Genomic DNA, 13,095 nt, shown 5'->3' on the forward strand with positions numbered 1-13,095 from the left:
GCACAGCTGGAGGAAAACAAAACTAGAGGTATTTCATATTGCTTGGCGGCAAAGTAACCTATCCTACAGAAACTGCTAGACTTTTCTTTTCACGAGTTCACACTTACATATAATTAGCTGAAGTATTATAGTGCATATTTGGCGTGCTGTCCGGGGAAGGGGCTCCGAGCTCGGGAATGGCCGAACCTATAGTACCCCCCAAAAAGCAATAGCGGAAAGGACAGCCGCCAGACTAAGGACCCCCCACAATAGCTTGACATCTGGCGGGGACTGTTTTTTATTTTTATTTTTTTTTATTTTATTTTTTTTATTTTTTTTTTAAAGCAGGTCGGAAGGGCCTATATGTACTCCAGTGATTGCAACTTTACCTATTGGAGAAATAGGCACCACCGACTGCTTGTGTCGGACTATGTGATTTAGGGCGCCCGGTCGGGGGGGTTCAAGCCATTGCACAACCAGAGCACCTCACTGCATTGGAACGGATGAGCCCCACCGGCCGATAGTGGAGGAGCGACGTGATTGGATGGCCCGACCAGGAGGGCCCGAGACTCTTGCAACACCCAACAGGAGATCAATACTCACGGCATCGGATGGATAAGACCTGTTTGAGTGCAGCAAGAAAAGAAAACCCAACCGGGAGCACTCTTGCCTATATCTGACACGAGCACAATACTCAATGGTGTCAGACGGGTAAGCCTCGCCGGCCGGGGAGCGGGAAAAGGAAAACCCGCATCTGATGGGAGATCAGGACTCAGAACATCGAACGGGTAAGCCTCACCAGACGGAGGGGGAAAGATTTGGACAGAGTTTGGCGGGAAGTGGAGACTCTTGTCGCCGTATGTGAGCACCGCCACCCGTCAAACAGGAACGAAAGTTTAGGTGACCGTGAGACTCTCGCCGACGTCCGATGGGAGCTCAATACTCAAGGCATCGAACGGGTAAGCCTCCCCGACCGTAGCATGGAAAAGTAAAGTTTAAGTGGCTGGGAGACTCTCGCCGACGTCCGATGGGAGATCGATACTCAAGGCACCGAACGGATAAGTCTCGCCAACTGTAGAAAGGAAAAGGTAAGGTTGTCTAGCCAGGAGGCTCTCGCCGACGTCCGATGGGAGCTCAATACTCAAGGCATCGAACGGATAAGCCTCTCCGGACGTAAGACGGAAAGGTAAAGTTGTGTTACCAGGAGGCTCTTGCCGGCATCCGATGGGAGCTCAGTACTCAAGGCATCGAACGGATAAGCCTCGCTGACTGTAGGAAGAAAAGGTAAGGGTGTGCGGCCTGGAGGCTCGCGCCAGCGTCCCGAGGGAGCTTAATACTGACGGCGTCGGATGGGCAAGCCTGTTAGACCAAAGGATGAAAAAAGTTGTCTGGCCGGGAGACTTCGCAACCATCTGACGGGAGCTCAATACTGACGGTGTCGAATGGGTAAGTCTCGCCGACCTTAGAAAGGAAAAGTAATGTGGTCTAGGCGGGAGGCTCTCACCGACGTCTGATGGGGTGGTAATTACTCGCGGCATCAGACGGGAAAGCCTCTCCGAACATAAGACGGAAAGGTAAAGTTGAATGGGTGGTATATGGTATATGTGGTATTTTTTTTTTTTTTCTTTTTTTTTTTTTTTTTTTTTTTTTAGTGGAGACCGATAAGGGTTTGGTGGGCTTCTTTAATATGAAACTGATTAGTTCTGATATAACTTTGGTAAGCTTCTGAAGACCATCTCCCTAGAGTTTGTATCTGCTGTTTGGAGAGGCCTTTTTGGGCTGCTGATGTTGCTGCCCCGATGCGAAAGGAGTGACTGGAATAATTCTCTGCTGGAAAACCTGATAATTGCAAGACGGATTTTAGATGTTTTTGGAACCAGAAGCGAGTGACTGGATTTTTGGAGTCATCTAAAAAGAGAGGCTCGTGGGGAAAATGAGTCTGGGATTTCCTGAGGCGGAGGTACTCGAAAACGGACTGGTAGGGTTGGATTGGGGAAGAGAGATTAAAAATGAAGATGAAATGACCTTTTTTAGCTTGGTCCGTCTTGCTTTGTTTAATTAAAAATTAGATTGTTTTACTGTCTAGTACGGTCAGGTCTGAGATGGTGGGATTTATTTTTGGATTGAATTTTGAAGAGACGGTGAGTTCAGAGCATCTAAGAAAACTGAAAAAAGCTAGTATAAACATGGCATTGAGCGTACGGGCTGTACTGAGAGGCTGGTAACCTGTGCGGAGAGTGTGAATACATTTGGTGAGAATGTCTAGCGTTATGGGTTGCCTGGAGTCGAGACGGGTGGGCTGAGATCGCTGGATTCCCCTTAACAGAAGGGAGGTTTGGGAATTGTTAATTTCGGGCACCGAACATCAGTTTGTGGAAGAACTGGATGCCGCTCAGGTAACCTTTAATGGACCCGACTTGAAAACCTTTAACTCGGTTGAGAAAGGATATAAATGAGGTGATTCAGTTCTTTCTAATCTTTCCTTAGAAAGCCACGTTTCTAGTATTTGTAAAACTGCATTTTTCCATCTCAAAAATATATCTAAATTACGGCCTATGCTCTCAATGTCAAATGCAGAAATGTTAATCCATGCATTTATGACTTCAAGGTTAGACGATTGTAATGCTTTATTGGGTGGTTGTTCTGCACGCTTGGTAAACAAACTACAGCTAGTCCAAAATGCAGCAGCGAGAGTTCTTACTAGAACCAGGAAGTATGACCATATTAGCCCGGTCCTGTCCACACTGCACTGGCTCCCTATCAAACATCGTATAGATTTTAAAATATTGCTTATTACTTATAAAGCCCTGAATGGTTTAGCACCTCAGTATTTGAATGAGCTCCTTTTACATTATACTCCTCTACGTCCGCTACGTTCTCAAAACTCAGGCAATTTGATAATACCTAGAATATCAAAATCAACTGCGGGCGGCAGATCCTTTTCCTATTTGGCGCCTAAACTCTGGAATAACCTACCTAGCATTGTTCGGGAGGCAGACACACTCTTGCAGTTTAAATCTAGATTAAAGACCCATCTCTTTAACCTGGCATACACATAACATACTAATATGCTTTTAATATCCAAATCCGTTAAAGGATTTTTAGGCTGCATTAATTAGGTAAACCAGAACCGGAAACACTTCACATAACACCGTACTTGCTACATCATTAGAAGAATGGCATCTAGGCTAATATTTGTATGTTTCTCTCTTGTTCCGAGGTCACCGTGGCCACGAGATCCAGTCTGTGTCCAGATCAGAGGGTCACTGCAGTCACCCGGATTCAGTACGTATCCAGACCAGATGGTGGATCAGCACCTAGAAAGGACTTCTACTGCCCTGAAAGACAGCGGAGACCAGGACAACTAGAGCCCCAGATACAGATCCCCTGTAAAGACCTTGTCTCAGAGGAGCACTAGGACAAGACCACAGGAAACAGATGATTCTTCTGCACAATCTGACTTTGCTGCAGCCTGGAATTGAACTACTGGTTTTCGTCTGGTCAGAGGAGAACTGACCCCCAACTGAGCCTGTTTTTTTCTCCATTCTGTCACCGATGGAGTTTCGGTTCCTTTCCGCTGTTGCCTCTGGATTGCTTAGTTGGGGTCACTTCATCTACAGTGATATCATTGACTTGATTGCAAATAAAAACAGACACTATTTCAACTGAACAGAGATGACATAACTGAATTCAATGATGAACTGCCTTTAACTATCATTTTGCATTATTGAGACTCTGTTTTCCAAATGAATGTTGTTCAGTGCTTTGACGCAATGTATTTTGTTTAAAGCACTATATAAATAAAGGTGATTGATTGATTGATTGATTGAAAGTAGGGAAAAATCGTGGAACGGTATATTGTATGATAGGTGGAATGCTTTAAAGCATCTCCATTCCGTCACGTGTGTCTGGAGGGTTCTGGGGGAAACTGCTTGAAGGATTGTGTCGAGAGATGCGTCGAAGAGGGGTTTAAATGGGTGGTTTACGGAAATATTAATTCTGAATAATGAGGAACTGGAGTAGGGAATTGGTCCGCCTCCGGAGCCAGCGTCCTGAATTTCTGAAACAGAAAACGAGACAGGGAGTCAGCAATTTGGTTTTCTGAGCCTGGAATGTGCTTGGCAATTATTATAAATTGGTCACATGCTGCTATCCATGTTAAGCGTCTAAGGAGAGGCATTAGGTCGGGGGAATGCAAGCGGCTTTTGTTAATACACTGGACAGCTGCTTCATTGTCGCTGTGTACTAAGATGCTTTTAGAAGCCCATTCGTTCCCCCACAGAAAGGCTGCTACCACTAGGGGGTAGAGCTCAAAAAAGGCGGAGGACAGGGGGGAGCCCTGCAACTGGGGGGGCCATGGAGAGGCAAACCAACGTCCTTGGTAAAACCCTCCGAAGCCGATTGAAGGGGCTGCATCTGTGTATAGCTGGATGTCTATGGGAGACTGTTTAAGGAACATTATCCATAATTTGAGTTTGTCGCTGCACGCATTAGATAGGGAGATTAGCTCTTCGAGCGCGTGTACCGAAGACGCGAGTGAGAGAAGATGAGAGATGAAAGGGCGGCCCTGGGGAATTATGCACATAGCGAAATTTAAGTGCCCGAGAAGGGAAAGGAGTTCGTGTTTAGAACAGCTTGAGCTGTCGAGGAGGGTGGAAGCGACGAGAATTATCCTATCGATCTTTTCCTTCGGTAGAGAGAGCTGAAATTTAGCGGAGTCTAAATTAATGCCTAAGAATTCGATTAATGTAGCGGGGCCCATGGTTTTTTCTTGAGCGATGGGGATCCCTAGCTCGGAAAAAACTTTTTGAACTGTGGAGATGTGGGCGGCTGGGATTGCCTTGGGTGGTGAGATGATCAGGAAATTGTCGAGGAGGTGAATCAGGTGGGGAATTGCGTAATTGTTCGATAAAATCCAGCAAACTGCTTCTGATAATGTATCGAAAATTTTTGGGCTGCGTTTTTGTTAAACGAACGGCAAAATAGAATTTCCCTCGCCATCGTATACCAAATAAATGCCACGCGTCCGGATGAATAGGCATCACTTTGAAGGCAGAAGTGATGTCTATTTTGGCGAGCCAGGCTCCTTTACCTGCGATTTTAATCAGTTCGACTGCTTGATCTATGTCATGGTATTTGAGGGAAAATTCGTCGAGAGGGATTATGCTATTAAAGCTTGGGACTGTGGAATTGTGAGGTGATGACAGATCGATTATTAAGCGTTTCTTGCCTGAAAATTTCCGGGTAGCCACTCCAATAGGGCTGACGCGATACATTTCGAAGGGGGGTTTTTCGAAGGGGCCGATCATGAAGCCTGAATTCACTTCTTTTTTGATTAAACTGTCTACTACCTCGGGCTCTGCGTGGGCGGACTGGAGATTATTGCATATGAAAATTTGGGAGAGTGCGCATTCGATGCCGGGATTAAAACCATTGGTGAGGCCACAGAGGAGATAGTTAGTGAATTCTTTGTCTGGATGATTAGCGAGTTCCATGGTAAGGCGATAAATATTCACAGGAGTCGATAGGTAATTTTTTTATTTTTTATTCACACTTTTGAAAACTGGACAGACGATGCGAGCGTGAGCTCCGCCGCAAAAACTGCAGATGCGGAGGAAACGACAGCACTGCCTGACACATTTCCCACTGTTGAACGCGAAGCATGTTCGCCTGCCGTCTGCGGTTACTGGGGCATTCTGCTCGGGGCTAGACATCGCAGTGGTTGCGGTTCTTGGGACATAAGTGGTGGATTTCATCGAGGTGTCGATGCATGGGGGTACTGAGGGGTTAACTTGGGGGCAAGACGTGGTGGGGTGAGCGACTGATCTACATATAGCACATGAAACATTTTTGCAGCCTAGGAATACTCTGCTGTGAAGATCTAGGTCGATTGCTCCCCAGTATGGGCACTGATTCCACTGGCTAACTCTAACTGCACATTTAGCAGAAAAGAGCTTGTGGTACGTGTAGAAATGTCCCCCTCCGTAGGACAACGCGAGTTCAGCTATGATGGATAGGTAGTCGTTGAGTTCGCGTCGTCTGTGGGGGAAGGCTGAACATATGATTTCGGTAAAGCGGCTAAATGCGATAGTGAATTCAGGAAAAGAAAGTAGTCTTGCTGAAAGAGGATTGGGATTTTTTAGAGTGACAGAGAAATCATTAGTTTGAGCCGCGTCCCCAAAACTGGAAGGAGCGGACGGCGGAGCTGTTTGTGGCCAGTACGGCCAGGCATTATTTTGAGCTGCAGTCCCGAAACTGGAAGGAGCGCCGCTGTGTTTGACGCCCAGTTCGGGCGAGCGCTTCATTGGGCTATGGGGTTTGTATACGGAGTTATTTGCTGCGGGGCTGAGATCAGCGGTGGTGGCGGCCAGGAGCTTCCTTGAGCTATAGCCCCCTGTGTTGGAATGGCTGTGGCATTGAGAGGCTGAGCTGAGGCTGACGTCGCGTGGACCCTTGTGGCTGGATCTGGGGCGTGGCCCAGGCTTGCTGATGGCCTGTTGCCGCGGCTTGATGGGCGGTGGGTGCTAGGCCTAGCACCTGAGGACGGTGGAGAATGGCGAGATGTATCTGTAAGTTGGCCTTTCTTTTTATTCTTCTTTTGGGTCGGGGTGGACGCTGGAGAGGTATTATTTATCGGCAAATTAGTATATAGATAATATAGTTCAGCTTTGTTTAATTCGCTTGAAGGCTGGACATCTGCCTTTGCCAGCGCTTGCCTGAGGCTCGACACCGTCCACTTTCCCTTTGGCGGTATCGTAGGCCTAGCTGACCGGTAGGAGGATGCCGGTGAGTCGACCGGAGTTCTTGCCGGAGGCGGAGAAGGTGAGGCCAGGCGTCTCGGGAGGCGAGTAGCAGCTCGCGTCTTACCGCGGCCCCGAGTTGGAGCCTGGAAGGAGTGGCCTTAGATCCGGCTGGTTGCGGTGTTGGAGCCGGAGGCGAATGGGGTGAGTCTTCCGATGAAGAGCTTTGGCTTTGCGGCATGGTGCTGAAGAAGCGAACCAGGCTGCTGACAAACCATCAATGGAGACAGGTAGGCTAATTCAGCTGTATTTATACCCTAAGGTTGATTATATTAAGTGGCTCCACCTGTGTTAATTAGGCTAAGTATCTGACGTGCTCCTCCCGAACCTTGTTATGAAACTGCATTTAGAAGAAAACAAACATAACCTCAGGTATTTATTCAATACAGTGGCTAAATTAACGAAAAATAAAGCCTCAACAGGTGTTGACATTTCCCAACACCACAGCAGTGATGACTTTATGAACTACTTTACTTCTAAAATCGATACTATTAGAGATAAAATTGCAACCATTCAGCCGTCAGCTACAGTTTCGCATCAGACACTGCACTAAAGACCCCCTGAGGAACAGTTCCACTCATTCTCTACTATAGGAGAGGAAGAATTTTATAAACTTGTTTAATCATCTACAACATGTATGTTAGACCCTATTCCATCTAAGCTCCTAAAAGAGGTGCTTCCAGAAGTCATAGATCCTCTTCTGACTATTATTAATTCCTCATTGTCATTAGGATATGTCCCCAAAACCTTCAAAGTGGCTGTTATTAAGCCTCTCATCAAAAAACCACAACTTGACCCCAAAGAACTAGTTAATTATAGACCAATCTCGAATCTCCCTTTTCTGTCCAAGATACTAGAAAAGGTGGTATCCTCACAATTATATTCCTTCTTAGAGAAAAATGGTATCTGTGAGGATTTCCAGTCAGTATTTAGACCGTATCATAGTACTGAGACTGCTCTCCTTAGAGTTACAAATGATCTGCTCTTATCATCTGATCGTGGGTGCATCTCTCTTATTAGTTTTATTGTATCTTAGTGCTGCGTTTGACACAATTGACCACAACATTCTTTTGCATAGACTTGAACACTTTGTTGGCATCAATGGAAGTGCATTAGCATGGTTTAAATCGTACTTATATGACCGCCATCAGTTCGTAGCAGTGAATAAAGATGTATCATATCGATCACAAGTGCAGTTTGGAGTACCTCAAGGCTCAGTACTAGGGCCGCTACTCTTCACGCTTTATATGTTACCCTTGGGAGATATCATCAGGAAACATGGTGTTAGCTTTCACTGTTATGCTGATGATACTCAGCTCTATATTTCTTCGTGGCCCGGTGAAACACACCAATTTGAAAAACTAATGGAATGCATAGTCGATATAAAAAACTGGATGACGAGTAATTTCTTACTGCTAAATTCTGAAAAAAACAGAGGTGTTAATTATAGGACCTAAAAACTCTGCTTGTAATAACCTAGAACACTGTCTAAGACTTGCTGGCTGCTCTGTCAATTCTTCATCATCAATTAGAAACAAGGTGTGCTATTTGATCGCAATCTTTCCTTAGAAAGCAACGTTTCTAGCATTTGTAAAACTGCATTTTTCCATCTCAAAAATATATCTAAATTACGGCCTATGCTCTCAATGTCAAATGCAGAAATGTTAATCCATGCATTTATGACCTCAAGGTTAGATTATTGTAATGCTTTATTGGGTGGTTGTTCTGCATGCTTAGTAAACAAACTACAGTTAGTCCAAAATGCAGCAGCAAGAGTTCTTACTAGAACCAGGAAGTATGACCATATTAGCCCGGTCCTGTCAACACTGCACTGGCTCCCTGTCAAACATCGTATATATTTTAAAATATTGCTTATTACTTATAAAGCCCTGAATGGTTTTGCACCTCAGTATTTGAATGAGCTCCTTTTACATTATAATCCTCTAAGTCCGCTATGTTCTCAAAACTCAAGTTGATAATACCTAGAATATCAAAATCAACTGCGGGCGGCAGATCCTTTTCCTATTTGGCGCCTAAACTCTGGAATAACCTACCTAACATTATTCGGGAGGCAGACACACTCTTGCAGTTTAAATCTACATTAAAGACCCATCTCTTTAACCTGGTTTACACATAACATACTAATATGCTTTTAATATCCAAATCCGTTAAAGGATTTTTAGGCTCCATTAATTAGGTAAACCAGAACCGGAAACACTTCACATAACACCCGATGTACTTGCTGCATCATTAGAAGAATGGCATCTACGCTAATATTAGTCTGTTTCTCTCTTATTCTGAGGTCACCGTAGCCACCAGATCCAGTCTGTGTCCAGATCAGAGGGTCACTGCAGTCACCCGGATCCAGTATGTATCCAGACCAGATGGTGGATCAGCACCTAGAAAGGACCTCTACTGCCCTGAAAGACAGCGGAGACCAGGACAACTAGAGCCACAGATACAGATCCCCTGTAAAGACCTTGTCTCAGAGGACCAACAGGACAAGACCACAGGAAACAGATGATTCTTCTGCACATCTGACTTTGCTGCAGCCTGGAATTGAACTACTAGTTTCATCTGGTCAGAGGAGAACTGGCCCTCCAACTGAGCCTGGTTTCTCCAAAGGTTTTTTTCTCCATTCTGTCACCGATGGAGTTTCGGTTCCTTGTCGCTGTCACCTCTGGCTTGCTTAGTTGGGGTCACTTCTACAGCGATATCGTTGACTTGATTGCAAATAAATGCACAGACACTATTTAACTGAACAGAGATGATATCACTGAATTCAATGATGAACTGCCATTAACTATCATTTTGCATTATTGACAGATTTTCTAATGAATGTTGTTCAGGTGCTTTGACGCAATGTATTTTGTTTAAAGCACTATATAAATAAAGGTGACTTGACTTGACTTAGGTAAGTAAAGGTAGGTAAAAAAAATAGGTAATTGTGACTTCTTATCTAAGAATTGCTCATATCTTGCAATTACAACTTTCTAACACACAATTGCGAGTTATAAAGTCAGAATTTAGAAATATAAATTCGCAATTCTAAGAGGAAAAAATACTCAGAATTGTGAGTTTATATCTCAATTCTGACTTTATAACCATAGACTAAAAAATTAAGTCAGAATTGTGAGATATAAAATCACAATCGCAATTACCTTTTTTTATTTAGTGGCAGAAACAGGCTTTCATAGCGGCTTCACATTAATAAACAGGAAAATAACAATGTTTTAAGGTTCATAAGTTATGAAAAATTCATTTTCTGCATAAGTGTCATTATTAAGTGACTTTAGTTCAATGTTGTTTTAACGCCATTGAAAAGCTGTAAATGTTGTAAAGTTCACGAATTATGAAGCCGTAGCATCAGCATAAACTATTGTGCTGTACTGTAAAAGTGACAGGAAAGACGATGTTGCAAAGTTAGTGTTTCGTTATCAAGTTCAAATTTCGTTCTCATCCGATATTGCAGCTCTGTCATTTGTTGTAAATCTTGTCATTACACTGTATAATTAACTTTGAGTGCAAACCTCAATTAATAATTAATATAGCAGAAGTATTGGTTAGGTAAATAAAAAATAAAAAAAATTGAATATTGTACTTGCCCTATAGACAGACAAAGATGGTGCCGAGTTCAGTTCTTTGGTCGTGCTTGGATAAAAAGTAGAAAAGGCATCTACAAATACAGGCCTTATTTGAGCATTCAGCATCTCACACAACTGCAGATTTATGTCTCCTCTCACACACCCATTTCTACCAATGAGTGGATGACCAGAATCAGGTGTGTTTAAAGAGACAAACCCCTATAGGTCAGTGGGATGAGTTCTTAAGGATTGTGGCACGATGAAACATTGAGTTTTCATGTATATAATTCCTTTAGTGAAGGTTGTGAGGTGTTTGTAATTGTCTGGGCAGATCGGATGGACTCAGGCACAGAGCAGCCAGCAGCAAACCACACTGAGATGACGCATGTGAGTGTGCTTTCTATGGAGCTGTGATGAAGGCACACAGATTGGCTTTTCTTAATGTCCTCAGGAAGCAGAGCACTTCTGTGCTCCCTTCACTAGTGAGTTTGTGTTAGCAGTCATATGAAGTCCTGGAGATCTGTGTGTCTGTCCTGGAAATCTGAAGCCGGTCTCTTTCTCTGCTTTGTCTCCCTGATGCAGAGAGGGGCAGGTTCCTCCTTGTTCTTCCTGAAACTGATGATCAGATCCTTTGTTTTGGAGGAGTTTAGTGTCAGGTCATTAACAGAACACCATTCTGATCGTTTAAGTGTTAAGAGAAAACACTGGTCAGCAGAGCTATGTACGGTTGATTACTTACAGTTTGTAAGTTACTTGTAATCTTAAAAAGCATTAAACATTACATTAAACTCGGGTTTTCTAAATTGGACTTGACCTGAGTCCTGATCAGTTTAATGGTAAAAAGGTCAAATTAATTATTTACCACTAAATATAGAAATATTTAATTTGTTTAGCTGCATGTCAACATGACCATTAAGCAGCAGGCAAATGCATTTAATTATATTATCTTCTTCAGAGATATTTCAAGTAAATCTTACGTTAAAATTAGTTTGGCCGACGGAAACTTTTGGGAACCCCTTTGTTTCGTACATGTTCTACTTTCTTGAGAGGTGCTTTCTAAATAAATTTAGAATGATTTACTGCCATTAAGTGAATAATGTGTAATCATGTAATCAATAAAAAGTTACTGTAATCTGATTATGAGCATTATAAAATTAACTTGATTTTTGGGTAACAATTTATTTTAATGTATCCTTGTTACACATATAAATGTACTTACTAATAACAATTAATTATGCATAATTACATGCAATTAACCTAAAGCCAAACCCTAACTATATAGTAAGTACTTGTAGTTAATTAATATTACTCAGTACTAAAATGTATAATTACACTGTAACAAGGACACATCAAATTAAAGTGTAACAATTTTTTGGAAACTGATTTCATATTGCCACAACATTAAAACCACTGGCAGGCAGTGTTGGAGATAACATATTACAAGTTACATGATCAGGTTACTTTCATCAGATTACTACAAGTAATGCATTACTTCTTACATTCACAAGAAAAAATCTACTTGTTTGAAAACAAGTTACTTTTTCACATGTCCTTCAAGTGTTCAATCCTGTTTTATTAACCAATATCTCTGACCTTTGATGATTTAGTTCAACTAATAAGTAAAAATATCTTTGGATGAACATCTTCTGTACGTGAATTTACATTTTCTTCAGCCTGAGGGGGAAGAAATGGGCTTTTACATTTTCCAAAAATATCACTTTTTTTTTTTTCAAAACAAACAAGCAAACCCAGCCCAGAAGACAAAAAATAATGCGCCCTTAATAGCATTACTTTCCATAAAAAAGTGACGCAACTTTTACTTTTCAAATTAACTTCCTCAACACTGCTGGCAGATGAAGTGAATAGCATGTATTGTTACAGAGGCAAGGGATGTGATATATTAGGCAGAAAATGAAATCAGTTCTCGAAATCCATGTGTTGGAAAGTTGGCTTTAACAAGGGCCAAACAATGAAGTCAGAGCATCTCCAAAACTGCGAATCTTGTGTGGTGCTTCTGGTATGCAGTGGTTTGACTTAAAGGGTGTGCTGCTAATGTCAGATCCCACAGCACACATTCAGAGGTCTTGTGGAGTCTGTGCCTTATAAACTGGGCTACACTCCAGCCTCAGCACTATTTCCCATGTCATTTCCCTTCCAAAGGTGTTAGCCAATCATATCAGAGCACATTTACCAAGATACAGGAGGAACCAAGATCAGCTCGTTTCAGGATCAGAAGGAAGAGCATCAGGAAAACTCAGTTTGGGTCTCTGAATATATCCAGTTTTTATCTTTTTTCTTTTTTCCATATTATCCTGTATATCAAACTAGCCATGTAAGATAAGATATTTTGTTCTTGAAAAACATGCCTTTTATTTGTTTTCACTGAATGCAATTCATCAGCATGAATGGACTTGCTTTTTATTTGTTCTTAAAAATAGGATAAGAAATTAGTAATGGTATGCTTTAGTCTTACTGTTGCCTTACACTTTAGAAATCCATTACACTCTTTAAAATAAAGGTGCTTCAAAAGCTTCTTCAAGCGATGCGAATTTAAGAACCATTTTTGGTTCCACAAAGAACCATTCAGTCAAAGGTTCTTTAAAGAACCATCTCTTTCTCACCTTTTTATATTCTGAAGAACCTTCTTTCACCACAAAGAACCTTTTGTGAAACAGAAATGTTCCTCAGATGTTAAAGGATCTTTATGGAACCATTTAGACAAAAAAGGTTCT

Source organism: Carassius auratus, chromosome 8 (genome assembly GCF_003368295.1).
Source record: "Carassius auratus strain Wakin chromosome 8, ASM336829v1, whole genome shotgun sequence".
Taxonomy (NCBI): domain Eukaryota; kingdom Metazoa; phylum Chordata; class Actinopteri; order Cypriniformes; family Cyprinidae; genus Carassius; species Carassius auratus.